Below are 25,344 nucleotides of genomic sequence, written 5' to 3' on the forward strand. Positions count from 1 at the left end.
AGACACGCTCCCACACTGAGTGACAGCTGTCTCACTGCACCCAATCACAGCAGCCGGTGTGTGTATACTGTGCAGTGAAATAAATAATTAAATAATTAAAAAAAACGGCGTGCGGTCCCCCCAATTTTAATACCAGCCAGATAAAGCCATACGGCTGAAGGCTGGTATTCTCAGGATGGGGAGCTCCACGTTATGGGGAGCCCCCCACCCTAACAATATCAGTCAGCAGCCACCCAGAATTGCCGCATACATTAGATGCGACAGTTCTGGGGCTGTACCCGGCTCTTCCCGATTTACCCTAGTGCGTTGGCAAATCGGGGTAATAAGGAGTTAATGGCAGCCCATAGCTGCCACTAAATCCTAGATTAATCATGTCAGGCGTCTCCCCGAGATTCCTTCCATGATTAATCTGTAAATTACAGTTAAAAAACACACACACCCGAAAAATCCTTTATTAGAAATAAAAAACACTAACAAAGTCCCTCATTACCAATTTATTAACCCCGACAAACCCTCCATGTCCGGCGTACTCCACAGTCCTCCAGCGTCGCGTCCAGCTCTGCTGCATGGAAGTGACAGGAGCTGCAGAATACACCGCCGCTCCGGTCACCTCCACGCAGCTAATGAGATGAGTATAGCGATCAGCTGAGCTGTCACTGAGGTTACCTGGATCCAGCGGTGGATGCAGCGGTGGCCGCGGGTAACCTCAGTGACAGCTCAGCTGATCGCGCTACTCACCGCCGCTCCAGTCAGCTCCATGCACCAACTGAGGTGAGTATAGCGATCAGCTGCTGTCACTGAGGTTAATCGCGGCCACCGCTGGATCCAGCGGTGGCCGGGAGTTACCTGACTGACAGCAGCTGATCGCGCTATTCCCTTCATTAGCTGCGTGGAGGTGACCGGAGCGGCGGTGTCTTCTGCAGCTCCTGTCACTTCCATGCAGCAGAGCTGGACGCGACGCCGGAGTCCGTGGAGTACGCCGGACATGGAGGGTTTGTCGGGGTTAATAAATTGGTAATGAGGGACTTTGTTAGTGTTTTTTATTTCTAATAAAGGATTTTTCGGGTGTGTGTGTTTTTTAACTGTAATTTACAGATTAATCATGGAAGGAATCTCGGGGAGACGCCTGACATGATTAATCTAGGATTTAGTGGCAGCTATGGGCTGCCATTAACTCCTTATTACCCCGATTTGCCAACGCACTAGGGTAAATCGGGAAGAGCCGGGTACAGCCCCAGAACTGTCGCATATAATGTATGCGGCAATTCTGGGCAGCTGCTGACTGATATTGTTAGGGTGGGGGGCTCCCCATAACGTGGAGCTCCCCATCCTGAGAATACCAGCCTTCAGCTGTATGGCTTTATCTGGCTGGTATTAAAATTGGGGGGACCGCACGCCGTTTTTTTTAATTATTTATTTATTTATTTTACTGCACAGTATAGACCCGCCCACCGGCTGCTGTGATTGGGTGCAGTGTGACACCTGTCACTCAGCGTGGGGGCGTGTCTCACTGCAACCAATCATAGGCGCCTGTGGGCGTGGAAAGCAGGGAATATGAGATGGCTGTGTACAGAGCACAGCGCGCCGGCCGGTATAAAGGCTCGATCACGCTGTGCAGGCCGGCCAATCACTGCAATTCCACAACTAACAGGGCTGTGGCATTGCAGTGGTCTGCCAGCCAATCCCTGCATGAGGGCTGGCTCTCAAAAGAGCGCCAACATGCAGAAATGAAGACCACGAGTAAAGCACGAGTATTGCAAAATTACTCGGTACCCGCCGAGTAGCCCGAGTACAGTGATACTCGTGCGAGTACCGAGTAGTAACAAGCATACTCGCTCATCACTACACATAGACAATTCATCTTTATATAAAATAAATATAAGGAGAAAAGGTTTGCAAATTATGTCTCATATTCTATGTTACATATTTTCACAATGTACTTTGCTTCTCTACAACTTGTAAGAAATCTATATATTTTCTTCTGTCTCCTGACATACATTTGACCGTTAAGACATTTTTTTTAATAAGATCACATAGGGTCAAACACATTTAATTGAAGTGTATTCTACAATACGAAGAATGAAATAGCCCCAAAGTTTATTTCTTTAAACCATTATGCTCCACTGTAAGTTGACTTAAAGATTTTACTCCATATATTCTTGGATCCAAAATTATTTCAATGAAAGTAGTTCTATTTATGGGAAATGAAGGCTGCCAGAAAATGTCACTATCTTCAAGTTAATATTGGCTTAGCATTTGTAATTTTAACGTGCTTTTAAATAGGACATATTTGCCAGGAAGTTGTGGAAATGTAACATTCAGCCAAGCCTTAAAAATGGTGTGATGAAATGAAGAAAAAGCAGAAACACTGGCAGTGATAGCACAATAACCAAAAACATAGGGGTGACTTCATACTATAAATATAGTGTAGATTAACCATTTTGTACTATTTACATTCATCTATAAGAAAACTTTTCCCTGCTTTCCTTCTGCCTGCTTGGAGACAAAAATCCAAAATCGTTTCTAAAGGTTGCAACTTCCAATATTATTAGCATAAAAAAGTTGAATTGGGCAAAAAAATCCCATTTGACAATGCTGGCAGCAGAGGTCAGAGTTTTTTGGACAACCAAGTAGTAGAGAGGAGGGAGACACACAAAAAAGACAACAGAGGCAGGGGAACACTATCAAAGGTCTAAAGGCCTAGTCACACTAAACAACTTACCAGCGATCCCAACAACGATACAACCTGATAGGGATCGCTGGTAAGTTGCTAGGAGGTCGCTGGTGAGATGTCACACTAAAGCCAGCTTTACACCTTACAATTAGGGATGCGATCTCGTATGCGATGTGACACGCCCAGGTCGCATATGCGATCTAATGAGATTGCACGTAGGTCGTTCATTTGCTGTCACACGTGCGTTAGTAGCCTATGTTAAATTGATCAATTTTGTGTGCGATCCTTTAGATCATGTGTTCTGTGACGTATGCATCGGGCACCCTTTTTTTTTTTTTCTATTTATTGACTTGACAAGCGTGTGTAATGTGTAGGGATGCGTTTTTACTATGTCATCTGCCATTCAGCTCTGCTACATGGCCGCTGACAGCAGCCACAGACAGCCATGTAGCAGAGCTGAATGGCAGATGACAGCAGACACAGACAGAGCCGCACTGTAAGAATGAACTCGGGTGAACTTCACCCGACTTCATGGTCATGCTGCGGCTCTGTCTGTGTCGCTCCCTGATTAGCGGTCACCAGTGAAGGACTCACCGGTGACCGCTAAACTCCTGAGTAACTGAATTGAGCAGCCCTCTCTCATACTCACCGATCCCCGATCCCCGGCGCTGCACGGCATTCACACTGCTCCGGCGGCTTTTACTGTTTTGAAAAAGCCGGCCGCCCATTAAACAATCTCGTATTCCCTGCTTACCCCACCCACCGGCGCCTATGATTGGTTACAGTGAGACACGCCCCCACGCTGAGTGACAGGTGTCACACTGCACCCAATCACAGCAGCCGGTGGGCGTGTCTATACTGTGTAGTGAAATAAATAAATAAATAATTAAAAAAAAACGGCGTGCGGTCCCCCCCAATTTTAAAACCAGCCAGATAAAGCCATACGGCTGAAGGCTGGTATTCTCAGGATGGGGAGCTCCACGTTATGGGGAGCCCCCCAGCCTAACAATATCAGCCAACAGCCGCCCAGAATTGCCGCATACATTATATGTGACAGTTCTGGGACAGTACCCGGCTCTTCCCGATTTGCCCTGGTGCGTTGGCAAATCGGGGTAATAAGGAGTTATTGGCAGCCCATAGCTGCCAATAAGTCCTAGATTAATCATGTCAGGCGTCTATGAGACACCTTCCATGATTAATCTGTAAATTACAGTAAATAAACACACACACACCCGAAAAAAATCCTTTATTAGAAATAAAAAACACAAACATATACCCTGGTTCACCACTTTAATCTGCCCCAAAAAGCCCTCCATGTCCGGCGTAATCCAGGATGGTCTAGTGTCGCTTCCAGCGCTGCTGCATGGAGGTGACCGGAGCTACAGAAGACACCGCCGCTCCGGTCACCTCCACGCAGGTAATGAAGACAGCCGTGCAATCAGCTGATCTGTCACTGAGGTTACCCGCTGTCACTGGATCCAGCGGTGGCCGCGGGTAACCTCAGTGACAGCTCAGCTGATCGCCGGCTGTCTTCATTACCTGCGTGGAGGTGACCGGAGCAGCGGTGTCTTCTGCAGCAGATTAAAGTGGTGAACCAGGGTATATGTGTGTGTTTTTTATTTCTAATAAAGGATTTTTTCGGGTGTGTGTGTTTATTTACTGTAATTTACAGATTAATCATGGAAGGTGTCTCATAGACGCCTGACATGATTAATCTAGGACTTATTGGCAGCTATGGGCTGCCAATAACTCCTTATTACCCCGATTTGCCAACGCACCAGGGCAAATCGGGAAGAGCCGGGTACTGTCCCAGAACTGTCGCATATAATGTATGCGGCAATTCTGGGCGGCTGTTGGCTGATATTGTTAGGCTGGGGGGCTCCCCATAACGTGGAGCTCCCCATCCTGAGAATACCAGCCTTCAGCCGTATGGCTTTATCTGGCTGGTTTTAAAATTGGGGGGGACCTCACGCCGTTTTTTTTAATTATTTATTTATTTATTTCACTACACAGTATAGACACGCCCACCGGCTGCTGTGATTGGGTGCAGTGTGACACCTGTCACTCAGCGTGGGGGGCGTGTCTCACTGTAACCAATCATAGGCGCCGGTGGGCGGGGTAAGCAGGGAATACGAGATTGTTTAATGGGCGGCCGGCTTTTTCAAAACAGTAAAAGCCGCCGGAGCAGTGTGAATGCCGTGCAGAGCCGCGCCGGGGATCGGGGATCGGTGAGTATATGAGAGAGGGTTTAAGAGGGATAGACTGACATGGACAGAGAGAGAGGGACAGAGATAGTGATGGACTGACAGAGATTAGTGAATGACAGACATTGTGAGGCGCTTCAGAACGCAGCTTTTCAGCACCGCTCTGAAACAGACCTTTTTTAAGCTGCGGTGCAGAGCGCACACCTGCGCTCATAGCATCAGACACCGAAATCGTATGAGGGATGTCACACGTTACAATTCACTAGTTTCGTACTACCAAACGTCCAATGTATGAGGAATAAACGACGTGTATGCGATCACCGTATTTTCGTTCAATATCGATCGCATGTAGGTTTCACACGCAAACACGTCACGAACGATGCCGGATGTACGTCACTTACAACTTGACCCCGACGACGGATTGAAAGATTTATTGAAGTGTGTAAAGCAGGCTTAAGTGACGCTCCAGCGATCCCACCAGCAACCTGACCTGGCAGGGATCGCTGGAGCGTCGCTACACGGGTGGCTGGTGAGCTTTCACACAGGCAGATCTCACCATCAACCAGTGACCAGCCCCCAGCGCCGCGTGGAAGCGATGCTGCGCTTGGTAACTAAGGTATATATCGGGTAACCAACCCAATATTTACCTTGGTTACCAGCACACACCGCTTAGCGCTGGCTCCCTGCACACCTAGCCACAGTACACATCGGGTTAATTACCCGATGTGTACTCTGCTACGTGTGCAGGCAGCAGGAGCCGGCTTCTGCGGACGCTGGTAACCACGGTAAACATCGGGTAACCAAGAAGCCCTTACCTTGGTTACCTGATATTTACCTTCATTACCAGCGTCCGCCGCTCTCACACTGCCAGTGCCGGCTCCCTGCTGCCTGCACATGTGGCACCCTGGCCTAGCCAGGTCGTCACAGATAACATACAAACACCCTCCAGTGTCTGATGTCCACACCAGGTGGGGCAGACCAAGCGGTTGGCCCCACCCACCGAGGACTTCACAGGCCTGGAGGCGGGAAAAGTGACAGTTTAGTGCTGGAGTTTGAGGAGTGAGGAGTAAGCACTTGGGTGTCTGGGTTTGTGGCCCAGGCACTGACAGCAAGGTTGGCAGATGGCGGTGGCCGTCTGCAGGAGAGGTGGAGCAACGCGGAACCGTAGGACCGGGGACGGGCGACGGCCCTCCGGTACCAACCGGGGAGTGAAGTGAAGCCAGCACACACAGGCAGGTCCATCGGACCCCGACCAGGCTTGGAGCCGCCAACAATAGTCACATACGAATATGACTGGAACCCCAGGGGTTTCACAACAGCAAAAGTCCCGATTGAAGGAAGCAGCCCACACCATGAGGGTATACAGCTACCGCCTAAGGCTAGAGACCCAAGGGCCAGTGTCTGCAGGCAAACGGGCTCCTCCGGTACCCATACACCGGGGAGCGGACTATCGTTGGGAATCCATAGTAGTCAGAAAGAGAACATCAAGGTGCAGGGAAAGACAGCCGCCATCACCTGTCCGGGGAGAAGCACTGCAGCCGGCTGCGGGACCTGTCCATCCAGCCGTTTGGTTTACCGAGGACTTTGTACCTTTCTTGCTGAGTGAGTACACCCGAGCCATCCGGCAATGCGAAGCGCTGTCCCTGCAACCCTGCACCTCACCGACCCTGCCTCCTCCCCAAAACATCACCGGTCCCCGGGACCACCGACCCCTACCCACGGAGGGGGAAAACAACATCCCAGCTGCTCCTTACCATCGCTCCCGAGATCCTCGTCACCAGCAGTGGTGGTGCCCATCTTCACCACGACCCGTGGGTGGCGTCATGGACTAAATCCCCCAAACCAACCACCCCTTTCACTCACGGGCGAGGAGCGCCGCTCGAGTCCCCGGATCTAGCCCACCGCTCCAGCCACCGAGCAGCCGCAGCAGCGCCGGACCCGAGCGTTAGCGAGAGCGCAGCAGTGACGGCGTCCTCCCCACCCGCGACGCACACATAGCCACAGTACACATCGGGTTAATTACCCGATGTGTACTGTGGCTACTTGTGCAGAGAGCAGGGAGCTGGCACTGACAGCTGAGAGCGGCGGACGCTGGTAACGAAGGTAAATATCGGGTAACCAAGGACAGGGCTTCTTGGTTACCAGATGTTTACCGTGGTTACCAGCGTCCGCAGAAGCCGGCTCCTGCTGCCTGCACATTTAGTTGTTGCTCTGTCGCTGTCACACACAGCGATGTGTGCTTCACAGCAGGAGAGCAACAACTAAAAAATGGCCCAGGACATTCAGCAACAACTAACGACCTCACAGCAGGGGCCAGGTTGTTGCTGGATGTCAAACACAGCAACATCGCTAGCAACATTGCTGCTACGTTACAAAAGTTGTTCCTTAGCAGCAATGTTGCTAGTGATGTTACTTAGTGTGACGTGGCCTTAAGACAGTTTCATGAGACCATCCCAGCTCGCAGCCCCTGATGTACAGGGTAGTCTGACAAGAAGTCAAACATTTATGAAGATGGTGAAGGGGTACCCACCAACCCTAACACCATCCTCCATGATTCCTCTATGCTGTACAACTATTGGGTATCCAAGCTGGATATGGGGCATGAACTGTCCTTCTACGCCTTGGAGATGCTGGCCTGTGCTACCATTAGCATTTTGCCTGAGCAAGTTTTTAGTGCAGCGGGAGGCCGCATCCGCCTGTCAACTGAAAATGTTGACAGGCTGACTTATCAAAATAAACAAAGCCTGAATTAGCTTAGACTTCTCATCCCCATTGGATGACAGCAGCCGAACCTAAAAGCAAATGGAATGTGCCTGTTATTGCGATGTATTCCCATGCATAACTGAACATGTCATATACAAAAAAAAGACAGTGGCACTCTGAAATGCCAAAGCATGCAATCAATGAATGTAAGAATATAGACATACATTACTGCTAAAGGTAATCTAAGAATAAATTTGAGATATTTTGTTTTTTAAACCATGAGAAAGGCTTCAATTCAGTGTAGGTTCACAGTCCATTAATATGACATTTCCTTGATGTGGCTCTTCGGCAGATTTAGAAATTGCATTTTTTGTATCCTAAATATATTATTAGATTTCCTTTAGCAGTAATGTATGTCTATATTATTATATTTATGGTTTGCATGATTTAGCATTTCAGAGTGCAACTGTCATTTTTTTGTCATTATATGTCCTGATCAGTTATGCACCTATTCACACTGCATGTTAGGGATTGAGGTCAGTCTTTTTGTCCAGAATGGTTATCAGTTATAGATGGAGTAGCCCAAGGTACTGGCTTGCTATTATTCAACTTATTCAGTCTTTTTTTGTATTTTTCCAGATGACATCAAGTTATGTAGTATAGTTCAATCAATGGAAGATGTTCATAAGTTATAAATTAACTTGGACAAATTGCGTGTATTGGCATCCATTTGGCAAATGAAACTCAATGCGCATAAATGTGATTCTATGCACCTGGGTACTAATAATTTGCATGCATCATATGTCCTAGGAGGAGTAAAACTAGAGAAATCACTTGTAGAGTAGGATCTGGATGTATTTGTACATCACATACTAAATAACTACAAAAATACCAGTCATAAGCTTCTAGGACAGCAGAATATTATCATGTATTAAAAGATCCATGAACTTGAAGGATAAGGACATAAACTAACACTTACAAAACATTAGTCATCTAAAATATACAGTTTAGTTCTTGGTACCTGATCTGTCACATGTAGTTTTGCACAAACTTTGCCAACTGTTATGGCGGCATTGGGCTCTGTTCTGATTGCACATTTTGACACTCCGACCAATGGTTTCTCTGGTGTCTGGGATCAACAAAGGCAAACAAAGGGGAGGAAAAAGTACACATAATAAGGGCGCACATCAGAACCATACATCAACAAAGGGAGACTCAGCATCGACCTACTGTGTGCTGATTCATAGTCAGGCTAGCAAGGGTAATCTGCTTGCTACTTTAAATACATGTTGTACGGAGACCTAGCACATCTGTTCCTCTCCTATTTATGCTGGTGATATTCTTCTACCCATGTCAGCTATAGCATATTCTATGTTGGTTTGTGAGGTGTGGTATCCCAGCTACTCTGGTGAAAATTGTGCTTATTGCTTGGAGCAGTTGTGGAGTTTACCCCTGTTGTTTTATAATTCCTTCCTGCTCTTGTTTTTCCTCCTGAATGTCTTATTGTCTTTACCTTTCTGTATGCGTACTGTGTGACAGAGTTTTGGTTTTTCCTTGTCTGTCTTAATCTGTGGGTTTCTAAACACTCCTCTCCCATCCCTCCATGTAGGAAGGGTGATGGGGAATCAGATCTGGACTGGTCAGGAATAGGGCCAGGAAGGAGACTTGGGCATCTCCGCCATTAAAAAAATCCCTGAGATGGGAGAACATAGGGCATGAAGGATTATAATTATGAGGAAAGATTAAAATAATTATTTATTATTATTTAATCTTGAGAAAAGAAATAAATAAAGATAAACATGACTAACTAGTTCAAGTAAATAAATGGCCCATGCAGAAATATAGTCAGAAGCTATTTTATGTGAAACCATCTCAAAAGACATGTATATGCCTCTGTCTAGAGTATAAAAAGGTTTAATCTCCAAGAGAGACCTGCCTTCCTTGCCATGAAAACTATTAATCTGTGGAACAGATTACCTGAGGAACTGGTTATATTGGAAACAAGGGATGGTTTCAAAAATGAATTAAATGATTTCTAGGTAGAAAGTAACATTATTTATTTAACAAAAAAAATTCTCATTCTGAAAGTTGATCCGGTTGAGTTTTTTTCAACCATAATTTCTCAGAAAACTATTTTCTCTATTCTTATGCGCTCATACTCAAGCTCTGTGAATACTGCTCTTTCGGGGGTGGTGTACTGTCTCGAGTGCCCATGTGGCTGAAAAGATGAGAGTAAAACCACTAGTGATCTGAAAATCAGAATTATGGAACACATTAGATGTATTGTGAATTATGAGAAGAACGAATCTTCCCACAAAGACCAGAATAAACCAGTATGTCACATTCAATTGCTAGACACTTTAAAACATCTCACAATTTGGAGTGGACTAGAGTCAAAGGTTGGGCAATATTTCAAGTTAAGAGGTGGGAGTGTAAACTTGATTCTAGGGGGCGTGACCTGGCCATGGAGGAGAGAAGACACTGGTAACTTCGCTCTCGTGCTGAGATCAGCTCCAGGCCCACATAATCACTCTGCACACAGCCATAGAACCCTCAAATGCTGGTCAGAAGGAAGGGGAACATACGCAGGTCAGCTTCAGATTCTCCGGTGCACTCTGCACCCAGCATCACAAGATTTTTGAGGAGCTCGGCGGACCTGGGGCAGACGCAGGCTGAGTCTAAGATGGCGGCGGTGGCTTCTCCGGCTGCCTTCTCCTCACAGCGGGACCCAGAGGGAGATGATGGAAGCGTCTGCTCCTACAGCACTGAATACACAGCAGCGGTGCCGGAGACCAAAGCGGTGCAGGAATAGAAGATGGAGGAGACATATCTGACCGGACCGCAGGCAGACTCCTCAGGCAAGATGGAGGCGGGGGAGCAGGAGATAAGAGAGCCACATAGACTGTCAACACAGGAGACCGGTAAGAGGCGACAAAACTCTGATTGTGGGAGGGATGGTGCTGGCGGCAGGCTTCCTTGATCGTGCACACTGGGGGATGGGGTGCCCAGTCTCCCACAGGTTGAACCTGCATACAACTCCTCTGACTCCCCGGGAACCACAGGGCAGCAGGCATAGGGAGCTGCTATTACAGTTAATGACTCACCTGATAAGAGGCATTGCTATCATCCAGATCCAACTACAAACAAATGCTCCGGGAAAACTGACAACAATGTCCCCCCCTCCTCCGTTGTCTCTGCTAATGAAACAACCATGCAAAATGGACAGCACACAACATCTATGCCTTTCTCCCCTGAAAGAGGACTGCTTCCATCCATTTTCAGAACCCCTGCCTCCAGCCTGACAGGAGAAGTAGAACAAGAACGTACACAAGAAGATTGTGTCCAGGATGATTTAAAGGCAAGGATACGGGCTATCCCCACCAGGGAGGATATGGAGAATTACATCTCTAGATTGGAGTCTTCATACAAAGCGGAATCATCTGCAATAAGAGGAGAAATGCAATAACTAACAGAAAGAATGGTGACTTCTGAATCCCATACGGATACGGTTTCACAACAAATTGCTACACAGGAACAGGTTCTATCAGCACAAGCTTCCCAAACTGAACACCTGACAGACTTACTTGATGACCTAGAAAACAGAGGGAGGCACAACAATATCAGAATAAGGGGTATCCCTGAGTCAGTGGGTCCACAGGAGTTGGATAAAGCATTACGTCACCTGTTCAATTCTGTCCTGGGCCTCCTCCCAGATGCCAAGTTGGAGCTGGACAGAGCTCATATATCTTTGGGCTTAAGACCAACACAAGGAGCTAACCCATGGGATGTCATATGCAGAGTCCACAAATACAGAAAAAAGAGGACCTTTTGTTCAAAGCACGACAGATGGATCACGTCCAGTGTCTGAGACACTCCCATTGTACTCTTACCAGATCTGTCTCTCCATACCTTACAAAAAATGAGAGCCCTGAGACCTCTTCTCGACATTCTGAAGCAGGAAGATTTTCTCTATTCTTGGGGATTCCCCTTCAAATTACAAGTACGTCACGCGGGTTTCTTGCACGTACTCCATAACCCCGCTGACCTCCCAGGGTTTTGTTCGGCCCTTGGAATTCCCCCGGTTCACATCTCTCCAGCAGACTGTCCCTACATACATAGAGGATTAGACACCTCAGTTGCACCAACGCCTCTGCTCCCACAACGAGCTCGTGATCGGAGGAGAGGAGACAACTTATGCAGAGGAGGAACCAAGGGGTCTAACACCTCGTCAATGCGTCAGAGATGATCTACACCAACTGGATGGCAGATGACTTTATTTGAGGAATTTTCCTGTGACAAGGTGCACTATCAAAGGATGGAATTGGCGTCTCATATTGCCCACTATAGTAGCAGTCTTGAAGAATTATACCCTTCCTGTTGGCTTCATTAATATTTTATAACATATGATTTTTTATTGCAGATTGTTTTACGGCTGTAAATGTTTACATTTGATCTGATTGGATTTGTTTTCTTCAGATTTGATAAGTACTTCATAAGAATAAGTATTCGGGTTTGGGGCTGGTCCTTGGTGGAAAGGTTGGTCCTCTTTGGGTCTCTGCTCGCTGCAGGCAGGAGTAGATAACAGTGATCCCCCTTCTTTCTATTTTCTCCCTTTTCTCCTTTTTCTTCTTTGTCTCTTTTTTTTTATTTTATTTGCCCATCCGCAGAATACGGTACTACTGGTACCACACCTTCACTCTTTCTGCTCTTTCTAAACTGCTTTTCTAAACTCAATTTTCTGTGAATTAACCTCCCTCTTCTTTTTTCCCTAGTGTTTTATCCTTCCCCACACCTCCCCTGGTTTACCTTCCCACATCCCCTGAGGTCCTCAGATTAACATGACCACGCTCAACTGCTGCTCAATCAACATACGGGGTTTTAATACTCCTCAAAAGCGTTCTCAGGTTTTGTACTCTATGCACAATAAAAGAGTCCATGTCCTCTTGGTGCAAAAGACGCATTTTAAGAAAGGTCATATTCCTACATTACGCGACAGTTTCTACCCAGTTTGGTTCCACAGTGCTAACCCGGAATCCAGATCAAAAGGGGTGTTGATTGCACTGCATAAATATTTGGTGCATACCATAGTTGACTCATGTGTAGATGAACAGGGACGAAACGTTTTTCTTAAGCTGAAAATTGCAAACTCACTGTTTACAATCGCAAACTGGTACCTCCCCAATACTAATCAGATCTCTTCTTGCAGAGCCCTTCTGACCTTACTCGCTGATTTTGCAGAGGGGACACTGATGATTGGCGGTGACCTCAATTTTACCCTAGACTCGGCCATGGATTCCTCATCTGGATGGAGCAACGTCCGCATTAAAGAACTACGTGCCCTAAAGTGGACTCTTCATGCCCTCCGGTTGATCAACGTATGGAGAATCCTAAATCCTCAAGGTAGAGACTACACATATTACTCTCCACCACAAAACTCATAAAGCAGGATAGACCTTTTCTTGGTGAATCACAGGGCCCTTGCCTGGCATCCCTGCGCAGAGATAGGTGAACATTTTTGGGCAGACCATGCCTCAATTTATTTGTCCCTTCAGGTGCCTCCTCTCCCTCAACGCTCATGGACCTGGCGGTTAAACAACAATTTACTCAAAGACAATTTTTGCCTAGCGGAGTTGAAGGATTCAATCGACTCCTTTACGCAAATACACAGCTCTGACCCGACTTCCTTGCCTACCCAATGGGAGGCGCTGAAGTGCGTCTTACGTGGAGTACTGATCAAACATGATTCTAGGATCAAGAGTGAAAGGGCAGAAGAAATCGAGAAATTGTTGACACAGATCCATGAGCTGGAAAATACACACAAACTGACGAGTAGCCCCACGGTCCTGGCTGAACTAGTCCTTAAGTGGACAACTCTTAAAGTCCTACTGGACCAGAAATTTCTTCGTAATAGGGAAAGAGTTAAAAACTTTTATTATGTATCCTCGGACAAATGCGGTCGTCCTTTGGCTCAACTCTTACATCCCCGGGCCAACAATTCTAACATTCCATGCATTACCACTAGAGGAAACAAAAAAAATCACATGATCCGACGGAGATCCTGGAAGTCTTCCGGTCTTATTATGAAGACCTATATAATATCAAGGGTCAGCTTTCACCCACAGACCTAGCAGAAAAAATTGAAGGATATAGTCAGGAGATGGCCTTGCACCCCCTGGACAATCTGGTTGTTGATGCTTTGGAGGAGGATATTTCCGAATTGGAAATTTGCAGTGCACTTCAGATTACTCCCTCGGGAAAGTCCCCTGGCCCTGATGGGTTTACCCCGGCCTTTTATAAATTTCTTAAAGACCAATTGGCCCTGATTATGGCCAAAATGTTCAACTCAATTGATACCAAGACGAAGTTGACCCCGCAATCTCTGCAGGCTCACATCAGTGTGATCCCAAAGTCAGGAAAAGACTCCTCATTCGCTGCAAATTATCGGCCTATCTCATTATTGAATGTAGATCTCAAACTTTACTCTAAGATATTGGCCGACAGACTAACCCCTTTCCTGTCCTTCGTCATTAACACTGACCAAGTGGGGTTTGTCAGGGGCCGTGAAGCGAGAGACAACACGATTAAAACCTTGTCTCTTATTGCTAAGGCTAAAAGCAAGTCGATTCCGCTCGGCCTCCTAGCTATCGACGCTGAGAAGGCCTTTGACAGAGTCCATTGGGGCTTTCTGAGAGCAGCTTTGGGACAGTTAGGACTGGGACCCCGATTTTTACAAAAGATCGGCGCATTATATGATAATCCAACAACCAGGGTTAGGATTAATGGGGCATTATCCTCCTCCATCACTATACGAAACGAGAGAAGACAAGGCTGCCCTTTATCGCCTCTTTTATATGTGGTAGTTATGGAGCATTTGGCTAATGCACTCAGGGGAAATAAAAACATTAAAGGGCTTAAGATTGGCGATACAGACCACAAAATTGAACTATACGCAGATGATCTGCTGCTATATGTTTCCCAGCCCCACATTTCGCTTCGATCTATAATGAAGGAGTTTGAACAATTTGGCTACCTAAGCAATTTTAAGGTTAATCTTTCAAAATCAGAAGCTTTAAACATTTCTCTGTCCCAAGATGAAATCACCCGGTCAATGGCGAACTTCCCATTGAAATGGCGACCTACAGCTATTAAATATTTGGGGATATTATTTCCAGCAGATGTCTCTAAACTTTACACACTTAACCATCTACCACTGTTAGAGAATACAATCAAGAACCTCAGGTCCTATGGTGGGTTGAAACTGTCTTGGATGGGCAGGATGAACGTCCTCAAAATGGATATCCTACCACACTTTTTATATTACTTTAAGACCATCCCCATCTCCCCTCTCAACAACTTCTTCCGTAATCTTCAATCGGCCATCATTCGATTCATATGGGGTAGGGTGAAACCTAGAATCAACCTTCACACTCTGACCCTTTCTAAGGCATGTGGAGGAGCCAGTCTCCCTAACTTTAAAGTTTATATGCAAGCAGGGCCTTAACCCGCCTGCTGGATTGGCATTTCAGTAACAATTCCAAACAGTGGGTACAGGGGGAGCAGGAGGGACTGGGGATACCTCTTAGACACCTCCCATGGTTACTCCCATCCGACCTCCTAGAGGTAGGGCCGTTCTCGGAATTTACCAGAGAGACACTTAGCGTCTGGCATACAGTATCCAGTAAAATATCTCCCACACAACCCATTGACCCCCTCACTCCTCTATTCTCTACTCCATCGTTCCGTCCAGGATACAAATAGAGAGGCTTTTTCGTCTGGAGGGCAGAGGAAGACATCCGCTTGGGGCACATCCTGATCGATGCCTTTCAGACACAGCGTCCATATAGAGGAACACAGTGGCTGGAGTTCTTCCATCTGTGGGCCTTGGTCTCTGCATTAGAGTCCACTGGCCGAGTTCGGGGCACTTGCAGTGCTTTCGAAGATTTGTTCATGAGAAAGGTTCCACCTGAACACTCGGTCTGCCTTCTGTATGGTATACTCGGGTCTCGGGTAAATGAGGCTACCAGTTGGCTTGGGAAAGAGAGCTGAAACAACTTATCTCGGCAGTTGAGTGGGAAAAGTGTTTCCTATTTACCCATAAATTGTCAGTTACGTGCTCTGCACAGGAAAAGAGCTTTAAAATATTGACACGTTGGTACCAGTTTCCGGCTAAACTACATACAGTACCATATTTCCCTCAGTATCAGCGCTATGTTGGAGATGTGGACGAGAAGTTGGTACAATGATACATGTCTGGTGGGAGTGTGATGGAGTGAAACAGTTATGGGAGAAATTTCTCACAAACTACCAGCTTGTCCCTGGGAAAACTGTGGAGAAATGTCTTAAGATTGCACTACTCTCCATCTTACCCTACTCAATTGCATATCATAAGCGTGATATTCTACGCTTTTGTCTGGTGGTGGCGCGCTCCATCATTCCGAGGTATTGGAAGACCTCTACATCTCCTCCTATCTCCGAATGGTATACGGAGATGATGAACATTTGTACGATGGAGGAGCGCTCTGCCGACATTGCTGGTACTAGTGAAAAATTTTGTAGGACCTTGAATGAATGGATTCTGTTTAGGGACTCTCCAGATTTTGATAAACTGTTTCTTTAGAGTTCTGATCCTACCTGTCAGGGACTGGGTAGGCACTGCGAGGAAGTGGTTAGAGATGTGACATACAAGACGGATTAAGGCACTGCTCAATTGGTAGTTTTTGGAGGACCCTCTAACCCCTATACCTCACCCTTTCCTTCCCATATACCCCTTCCCCTGTTTTCCCTCGAACGCTCTCTCAGGTACCTATCTTTTCTGATCTCCCCCCCTCTTTTCTCTTATTTTGTCTTTGTTTCTCTTTCTCATGTTTCTTACATGTCTTTACTTTACACACTCAATGTTAGCTTTCCATAGATATTTAGGTTCCTATGGAAAGTATAAATACAATATTAAAATCTTTTAGACTGAACGGGGAGCCTGGTTTTATAGGGCACTTAAACTTCTTAGTTTATACTTGTATTTCATTAGATATAGAGAACCCCTTTATTTGTATTAGCAACATGAGTGTTGACATAAATTATTGAGTACGTGCCTCGAAGTAATTGAGGGGTTGTTCAATAATCTGTCACAGTTGATAGGTTTATAAGATGTTTTGACCTTTGGTAACAACTGAATTCAATACTGTACAAACGACATTACTTATATTGTATGTTAACTTTTTGGATTTTTCTATTCTCTCAATAAAAATAGATTGAACGTAAACTTGATTCTATTGAAACATGAAAGCAAATGTATTTTTAAGATAAACTCAGTGAGCCCAAGAGAGAGAGTCACAGCTATTGCTGTTTCCTGTCGGGCGGCCATGAATGTTCACCATATGTGATTTCGTGGATGTGATTAGAAACTTAATGGAATGATATGATTTTATTTTCTTCATCTAGGTTCTTTTTTGTGTACTATTCACCAATTGTGATGTCACAGTCATGAAAGGATACCTGAGTTTGGGAATTTGAAATTACCCACGACATGACTCCTTTCATCTCAGCTCATACTTATGATTATAACTAGAGATGGGTGAGTAGTTATATATTTGGGCTTGGTTACTTTGTGCTGAATAATTTCTATTATCTGTGTATTTGTACCAAATAGCAAACATAATGCAAGTCAATGGGAACCTTGAATATTTTTGGAACTAGGTCTGGGAGGGCTGTAAAATGCTGCAATGGAAGGAAACGTGCTGAAACTTAATGGGAACAGCATAGGAAGATGCCTTGATGCATTTCTGACTCATAGCTGGTTACTGGGAATAATCTTGTCAGAGTATTACGGAGATTACAGCAGGAGAATTATGCTTACTGAGTTTCCCCGCGGCTGTCACACTATGTCCTGGTCCAATCATTAAAGTTCATGAATATGCACTACTTCCCCTGCCCACCCTCTATAACAGTGTCTGTGATTGTTTGTAGTCCTGCTTCCCCCATCCACCCTCTGTTCCAATGTCTGTGATTGCACTCACAATAGCTGTCTGGGTGCCCAGAGTGGAGTGTAAAAATAAATCAATAGTTTGAAAAAATGGTCTAGGGTTCCCTATATTTTGATACCTAGCACAGACAAAGAAGACAGATGGAGGCAGCAGCCCTCAGCTGTGTGTGTTATCTTGGCTGTCTATCAAAATACGAGGGACCCATGCATTATTTTCTTCTTATTTAATAAATAATTAAAAAAAAATGGTGAGGTCCCCCCAAATTTTGATACCCAGCCAAGATACAGCAAACAGCTGGGGGCTGGTGTACTCAGGCTTGTAAGGGCAATGGTTATTGGGCCCTCCCCAGCCTAAAAATTGTATTTGAAAAATAATACACCTTCTTTCTCTAATGTATTAACCTCCAAAACACCCCTGCAGGTCGGACGTAATACAAATGAGGTCCTACGATGATCCCGGCTCTGTTACAGCTGAGGTGTAGTGTGAAGTCACATTAGAAAATGTGACAGAGCACTGCAGCATAAGGGATAGACTGACTGAGCCACAGCTGTGAGCTGTGATGGCACAGAGATCATATGAGGGTACAGCTGGAGGTTCCCACGGTACCCCAGCTGTGACCTTAGGTGAGCTCATTAAAGTAAATGCTGGATTACTGGGTTAGGAAATGTGCATGCATTGAGTATTTGGTTGCAGACATATCTGCATCCAATCTACATCTCCTGGCAGAAAACCCCATCGAAGCTGGATCAAAAATGCATCCAGTTTTGAAGCGTTTTTCTGCCAGGAGATGCATATTTGATGCAGAAATGTCTGCAACTAAATACTCAATATGTAAACATCTCCTAATCCGATAATCCAGCATTGAGTTCAATGAGTTCAAGAGATCACAGCTGGGGTTCCCAGAGTACCCCAGCTGTGAACTCAGGTTACCTCAATGAACTCAGTGACCTCACCGCAGATAAACTCAATTAACTCAGCTAATGTGAGTTCAATTCATCACCTGGCAAAGCAGTTTTGATGCGTTTTTGTTCAATTTTTCTGCCAAGAGATGCAGATTTGTTGCAGAGATTTCTGCAATAAAATGCTCAGCGTGTGCACGTAACTTAATCTTGTAATCTGCCACTGAGTTCAATGAGTTCACCTGAGGTGAGCTCACTGAGTTCACTGCATGTCCTAGCAGAAAAACACAACAAAAATGCGTCAGAACTGCATTGTGTTTTTTGGTGCATTTTTTGCCTGGAAATTCCGTGAACTCACCTCAGCTGAGTTAATTGAGTACACCTGAAGTCAGTTCACCTGATGTCACAGCTGGGGTACCGGAACCTCAGCTCTGTCCTCAGGTGAACTCATTGAACTCAATGCGGGATTACCAGATTAGGAGATGTGTACACATTGAATATTTGGTTACAGACATTTCTGCACCAAATCTGCATCTCCTGACAGAAAAATGCACCAAAACAACATGCATTTTTAATGCAGTTTCAGTGCAGCTTTTCGGCAAGGAAATGCAGATTTGGTACAGAAATGTCTGCAAACAAATACTTAAAGTGTGCACATTGCCTAATCCAGTAATCCAAAATTAACTTTAATGAATTCACCTGAGGTAAGGTCACTAAGTTCAATGAGATCACCTGAGGTGGGTTCACCTGAGGTCACAACCGGGGTACCTTGGGAACTGCCAGTTGTAACTCCAGGTGATCTCACTGACGTCACCGCTCACAGCTGCTGCTTAGTCAGTGTGTTCTTGACGCTGCAGTGAGTGGTCAAGTTTACTAATATGACCGCGCACTTCGACCTCATATGTAGCAGAGCCGAGATCGTCATGAGACGTCGTGATGTGGATTACGTTGGTTTTGGGGGTTTAGAAATTGGAGAAAGAGGGTGGTTTGTTATTTATTAAATAAAGGAATTTTCTGTGTTTTGTGTTCATTTTTTGACTTACAGGATTAGTAATAAGGTGGTCTCATAGACTCCTCCCCATTACTAAACTTGGGCTTGATGACAGCTGTAATTTTTTTGACAAATCACACCTGTTGTTAACTCCTTATATCAATACACAAGAGGACAAGGAGTATATGTGCAAAAAATAGACAATTTTATTAAATATGAAAAAAACACAATAGACAATTAAAAACATGATAAGACATCACCAAAATTAATCATCTGGGGGAATATAGAGATTGTTACACGGACAAAATTGTTACACAGACAGGGATGGTCTCAGGAAAAACACCAAAGATACTGAGGATAAACATAAATCCTGTAAGTAAATCAGTCACAGTGTGATTAATTGCATTAAAATCTCAATCAGTTGAATCCTGAGACCCCCGGTCGGTGTTTGAAGTGTCACAAACTGAGAGTATAATGACTAACCAGGACCATGTACATGAATGGCAGAGTGCCTCTCCATCTTGAAAAAGCTCTTGTACCACGCGAAACCCGCTTCAATGAAGTTCAGGTTCCTCTCTGAGGGGTCTCTCAAACTGAAGGTTTAACTTTTATCCATCTTACTTCCAGGTAATTAATTTTCTATTTCTTAGGCATTATATTGAATGGTTGATTTGCTTATATACAATCCACATGGGATTACTACTATATTGGGCCTTATAGCTATCCTCTGCCATTCATGCACATGGTCCTGGTTAGTCATTATACCCTCAGTTTGTGACACTTCAAACACTGACCGAGGGTCTCAGGATTCACCTGATTGAGATTTGAATGCAATTAATCACACTGTGACTGATTTACTTACAGGATTTATGTTTATCCTGAGTATCTTTGGTGTTTTTCCTGAGACCATCCCTCTCTGTGTAAGAATTCTGTCCATGTAACAATCTCTATATTCCCCCTGATGATTCATTTTGGTGATGTCTTATCATGTTTTTAATTGTCTATTGTGTTTTTTTCATATTTAATAAAATTGTCTATTTTTTGCACATATACTCCTTGTTCTCTTGTGTATACATGTATCTCTGAGTAGTGCAGTCTGGGGTGTAGGTCCCTTGTGCCACCTCTCAGTATTATCGCCTCTGGTTCTAAATGTTGAGGTTGTTGTATTTGATAACTCCTTATATTCCCCTGATTGCCAGCGCACCAGGGAAATCAGGATGAGTTGACTAATTGCTGGAATTGGCGCATCTAATCGATGAGCCAATTTTGGGGAGGCTGTGGGTTGCTATTTCTATGCTGGGGAGGGCCCAATAACCATGGACCTCCCCAGCCTGAGAATACCAGCCCCCAGCTGTCCGCTTGGGTGGATATCAAAATTGATTGGGACACAACAAAGCTTTTTCCAATTATATATTTATTTTTACTCTCCACTTCAGAAACCTAGACAGCTACTGTAAGGACAACCAAACACAGACACTGTTACAGAGGGTCAGTGGTGGAAGCAATGCAATTTCCTAAGGATTAAAGGGAACCTGTCAGGTCCAATATGCACCCAGAACAACAAGCAGTTCTGGGTGCATATTGCTAATCTCTGCCTTAACTGTCCCAGCATCTAGTAGCATACATAAAGAGATCTTTAGAAAAAGTATTTCTCAAGATCCTTTATGATATGCTAATGAGTGCAGGGACTAGTTGCAATGGGGTTATTTTCCCCAACTAGTCCGCCCTCATTGCATGTTAGCATATTGATGCTGGGACAGCAGGGATTAGAAAAAATATGTATCTGGAACTGCATGTGGTTCTGGGTGCATATTGTACCTGACTGGTTCACTTTAATGAACAGACCCAGAAGCAGTGTTACAACCACGGGAAAGTAAGTATAATTTTCATGCTTTAATGACGTCATTTTTTTTTTTCTTTACTGCATCTCCCACTCACAGTAATGCCAGTAGTAAAGATGACTATGACATTACTGTGATTGGCAAACAATCCCAGCATGTTTAGTGGCTGAAAGTCAGACACAAACATGTGGGGAGGGCACTTGAAACTCACGAGGTGAATACCAACATGTTCATCGAGTAATGGATATTGCGAATACTGTACTATTTGTGCGAGTAACGAATAGTGCCGAGTATATTCGCTCATCACTAATTATAACATTAGCTTTAGAGGTTTATAGAATGGGATGGGATAAATTGTTCCTTCTCACCTTAATTTGTTTTTACAAATTATATTAATTTAATCTAGGGATATAATAACAAAATAAAAGTACATTTACAATATATGGCTTACTATGAATTATGTAAGTCAGTGTTACTCTGTTTTAGACAATGGTAATATAATAAATTAAGGAATAAACAGATTTTAAAAAAATGATAATCATAGGTTACAGTATATATTTGGATTAACATCCATAAATGGAAAATATAGTAAAATTGTTATAATTTATTGGGGTCCCCTGAATAAGAAAACTAATGGAATAATAATAATAAGATGCATAATCAAAATCCATGACTGTAACACCACATCTTTGAATGAACTATAGTGTATAATTGTATCTATTGAGGACTAAAATTTCAATCTATTTTCCAACTTACTATAGTAATAAAAAAACAGATTTCCTTTGTTTAGTCATTTGGTTTAATGCAGGTCCATCTAAAAATTGTACAGCGGACAGTGTCACTAGAATAAATCGGATCAGCTGGCGAAACGTGCGTTTTTACAATAGTGCTGACCGAGTTGAGGGAGACGTAGTATACACACAGCCACACTACATGTGCAGTCAATGAACTGACAGTGAGGGGAAAATAATAATTTTACTAGCTGCGATGCACAACATTATTAAGCAGCAGCACACATATGGAATATCACCTGTACAAATGCTACAATGTGCTGTCAGTGCAGGGACAGTGAGTAGCTGACAGCAATTCTGCTAGCTGTGTGCACCACATTAACTAGTAGTAGCACATTGGGTTACTGCTACAGGCTGCACACTGTTGATATTTCAGTGTAATATATCATTTTTAAAAGCTATATACACTACCTGCCATATACTTCAGGGTGGTTAATAAAGTATATAATTCATATTTTCTTCTCTATACAGGAAATACAGTTCCAAAATTGGCAGCAGGGTTTTCACAGCTAATACAAGACTCAGCAGGGTGTTGTATTGTCACACATCAAATGCTTAACCCCTTTACCCCAGAGCCTGTTTTCATCTTCATGACCAGGCCATTTTTTTCAATTCTGACCAGTGTCACTTTATCTGTCAAGTTATAACTCTGGAACGCTTCAACATATCCCAGTGATTCTGAGAATGGTTTTAGTCACATATTGTACTTCATGATGGGTCAATTTAAGATGATATTTTTTGCGTTTATTTGTGAAAAATATTGGAAATTTGGAGAAAATTTTGAAAATTTCTCAATTTTCAAACTTTCAATTTGTATGCCCTTAAACCATAGTTATGTCACACAAAATAGTTAATAAATAGCATATCTAATTTACATTAGCACAATTTTTGAAACATCATTTTTTTTATTAGGAAGTTAGAAGGGTTCAAAGTTTACCAGTAATTTCTCATTTTTCCAACAAACTTTACAAAATATTTTTTTTTAGGGACCACATTACATTTAAAGTGACTTTGAGGAGCCTAGGTAACAGAAAATACTCAAAAGTGTCACCATTCTAAAAACTGCACCCTCAATCTGCTCAAAACCATATCCAAGAAGTTTATTAACACTTTAGATGCTTCACAGGAACTATAGCAATGTGGAAGGAAAATAATGAAAAATTCACTTTTTCCCACAAAAATGTTAATTTAGCCCCAAATTTTGCAATTTCAGGGTAACAAGAGAAAACGCACGATGCAATTTGTTGTGCAATTTCTCCTGAGTACGTCGATACACCATATGTGGTGGAAATCTATTGTTTGTGCGCACTGCAGGGTTGGGAAGGGAAGAAGTCTCATTTGAAGTTCAGAATGCAAAATTGTGCCTAAACAATGGAGCTCCCCCACAAGTGACCCCACTTTGGAAACTAAACCCCTTAAGTAAGTTATCTAGATGTTTAGTGAGCACCTTGAACCACCAGGTGTTTCACAGAATTTTATAATATTGAACCGTGAAAATTAAAAAATACATTTTTACATAAAAATGTTTTTTTAACCCCAAATCTTTCATTTTTTTCAAGTGTAACAGGAAAAAATACACCATCACATTTGTTGTGCAATTTCTCTTGAGTATGTTGATAGCCAATAGGTGGTGGAAATCTACTGTTTGGGCGCACGGCAGGGCTTGGAAGGGAAGGAGTGCCATTTGACTTTTTGAATGTAAAATTGGCTGGAATCATTAGCGGACACCATGTCGCATTTGAAGAGCCCCTGTTGTGCCTAAACTGTGCAGCGCCATGACAAGTGACCCAATTTTTCAAGACAGACCCATCAAGGAATTTATCTAGATGTTTGGTGAGCACTTTGAACCACCAGGTACTTTACAGAACTTTATAACATTGAGCCGGGAAAGTGAATTTTTTTTTCATTTTCACAAAGGTAACAGGAGATGATGGGACATGCAATCAATTTCTCCTGAGTACGTTGGCACCCCATTTGTGCGCCAAAACTACTTTTGAGGCACAGTGCAAAGTGATGAAAGAAATTAGCATCAAGTTTGAGTTCAGATTTAGTTGGAATGGTTTGCTGGTGCCATGTCACAAAGCCCCTGAGGTGCTAGAACAGCAGAAACCCCCCACAAATTATCCCATGCATGCCTCAATTAATTAATGTAGGACTTAAATAAGCATTTTATCACCACAGTTGTCAATTAAATTATCTAGGGGTTTAATAAGCATATTGACACCACAGGTGTATCACATAATGTTATCCTACTGGGCGATGAAGAAAAAAATAATTATATTTTTAACACTAAAATGTTGTTGTAACCCCAGATCTCCAACTTTCACAAGAGGAATAGGTTAAAAAGGCCCTTTATTGTGTTACACAGTTTCTCCTGAATGTTGCAATACCCCACATGTACTGTTTAGATGCAACATAGGGCTGGGGAGGTAAGGAGTACCATTTGATTTTCGGAGCACAGATTTTCCTAGAATAATTTGCAGAGTCCATTTGCAGAGCCCCTAAGTGCCAGATCAATAGAAACCCCCTCTAGTGACCACATTTTGGAAATTACACTTCTCTGGGAGTTCATCTACATGTGTAGTGACAAATTAGTCTCTAGAAAGAACCCATGGACTCAAACACAGTGAATGTTGCAAAATTTTAAAATTGAAAATAAGTCCTTGTCGTGACCAGTACATTTTAGTGCCTGTACTTTGTGCCCAGCTCATGCTTCTGGAATCCAGCACCCTGTAAATTAAGTGGGCTCTCCTCATTACAACAATGCCAAACATATGGATGTTAACTGTGGCTTAGGCACATTGTGGGGCTCAGAAAGGAGAGGGGCATTTGGATTTGGAACAGCAGATTTTGCTCAACTTCTTTTTTTTTGGGGAGTGAGGTGGGCCATAGGATTTTTCTAGAGCTTTTGTTCTTTCAGTAACATAGAAGCCCCCTATATTTCCATTAACAGATGACAGACCTAGGTGGGGACTTGTGTTTTTGTAGGCTGAGTTGAATGCAATTTGTTAGCAACTTGGTGGACAAAATATTTTGGATCAGTTCACATTTATCCTGTACTCTATGCTGAGCACTTACATCATTGTTTTCATGTACATCTCTGAAATACATAAATCAGGTGAAACCCAAGATTGATCCATTCACTAATGAGGCAGCAGAGTTACTCTAGACGCCGTTTGGCTTCTGTTCAGTGGTGTCCGTCTTTTGAAAGGTGAACAAAAGTGTTGATGACAAAACTTTTGTGCACAACTAAAAAGATGA

Source organism: Anomaloglossus baeobatrachus, chromosome 4, assembly GCF_048569485.1.
Source record: "Anomaloglossus baeobatrachus isolate aAnoBae1 chromosome 4, aAnoBae1.hap1, whole genome shotgun sequence".
Lineage (NCBI taxonomy): Eukaryota > Metazoa > Chordata > Amphibia > Anura > Aromobatidae > Anomaloglossus > Anomaloglossus baeobatrachus.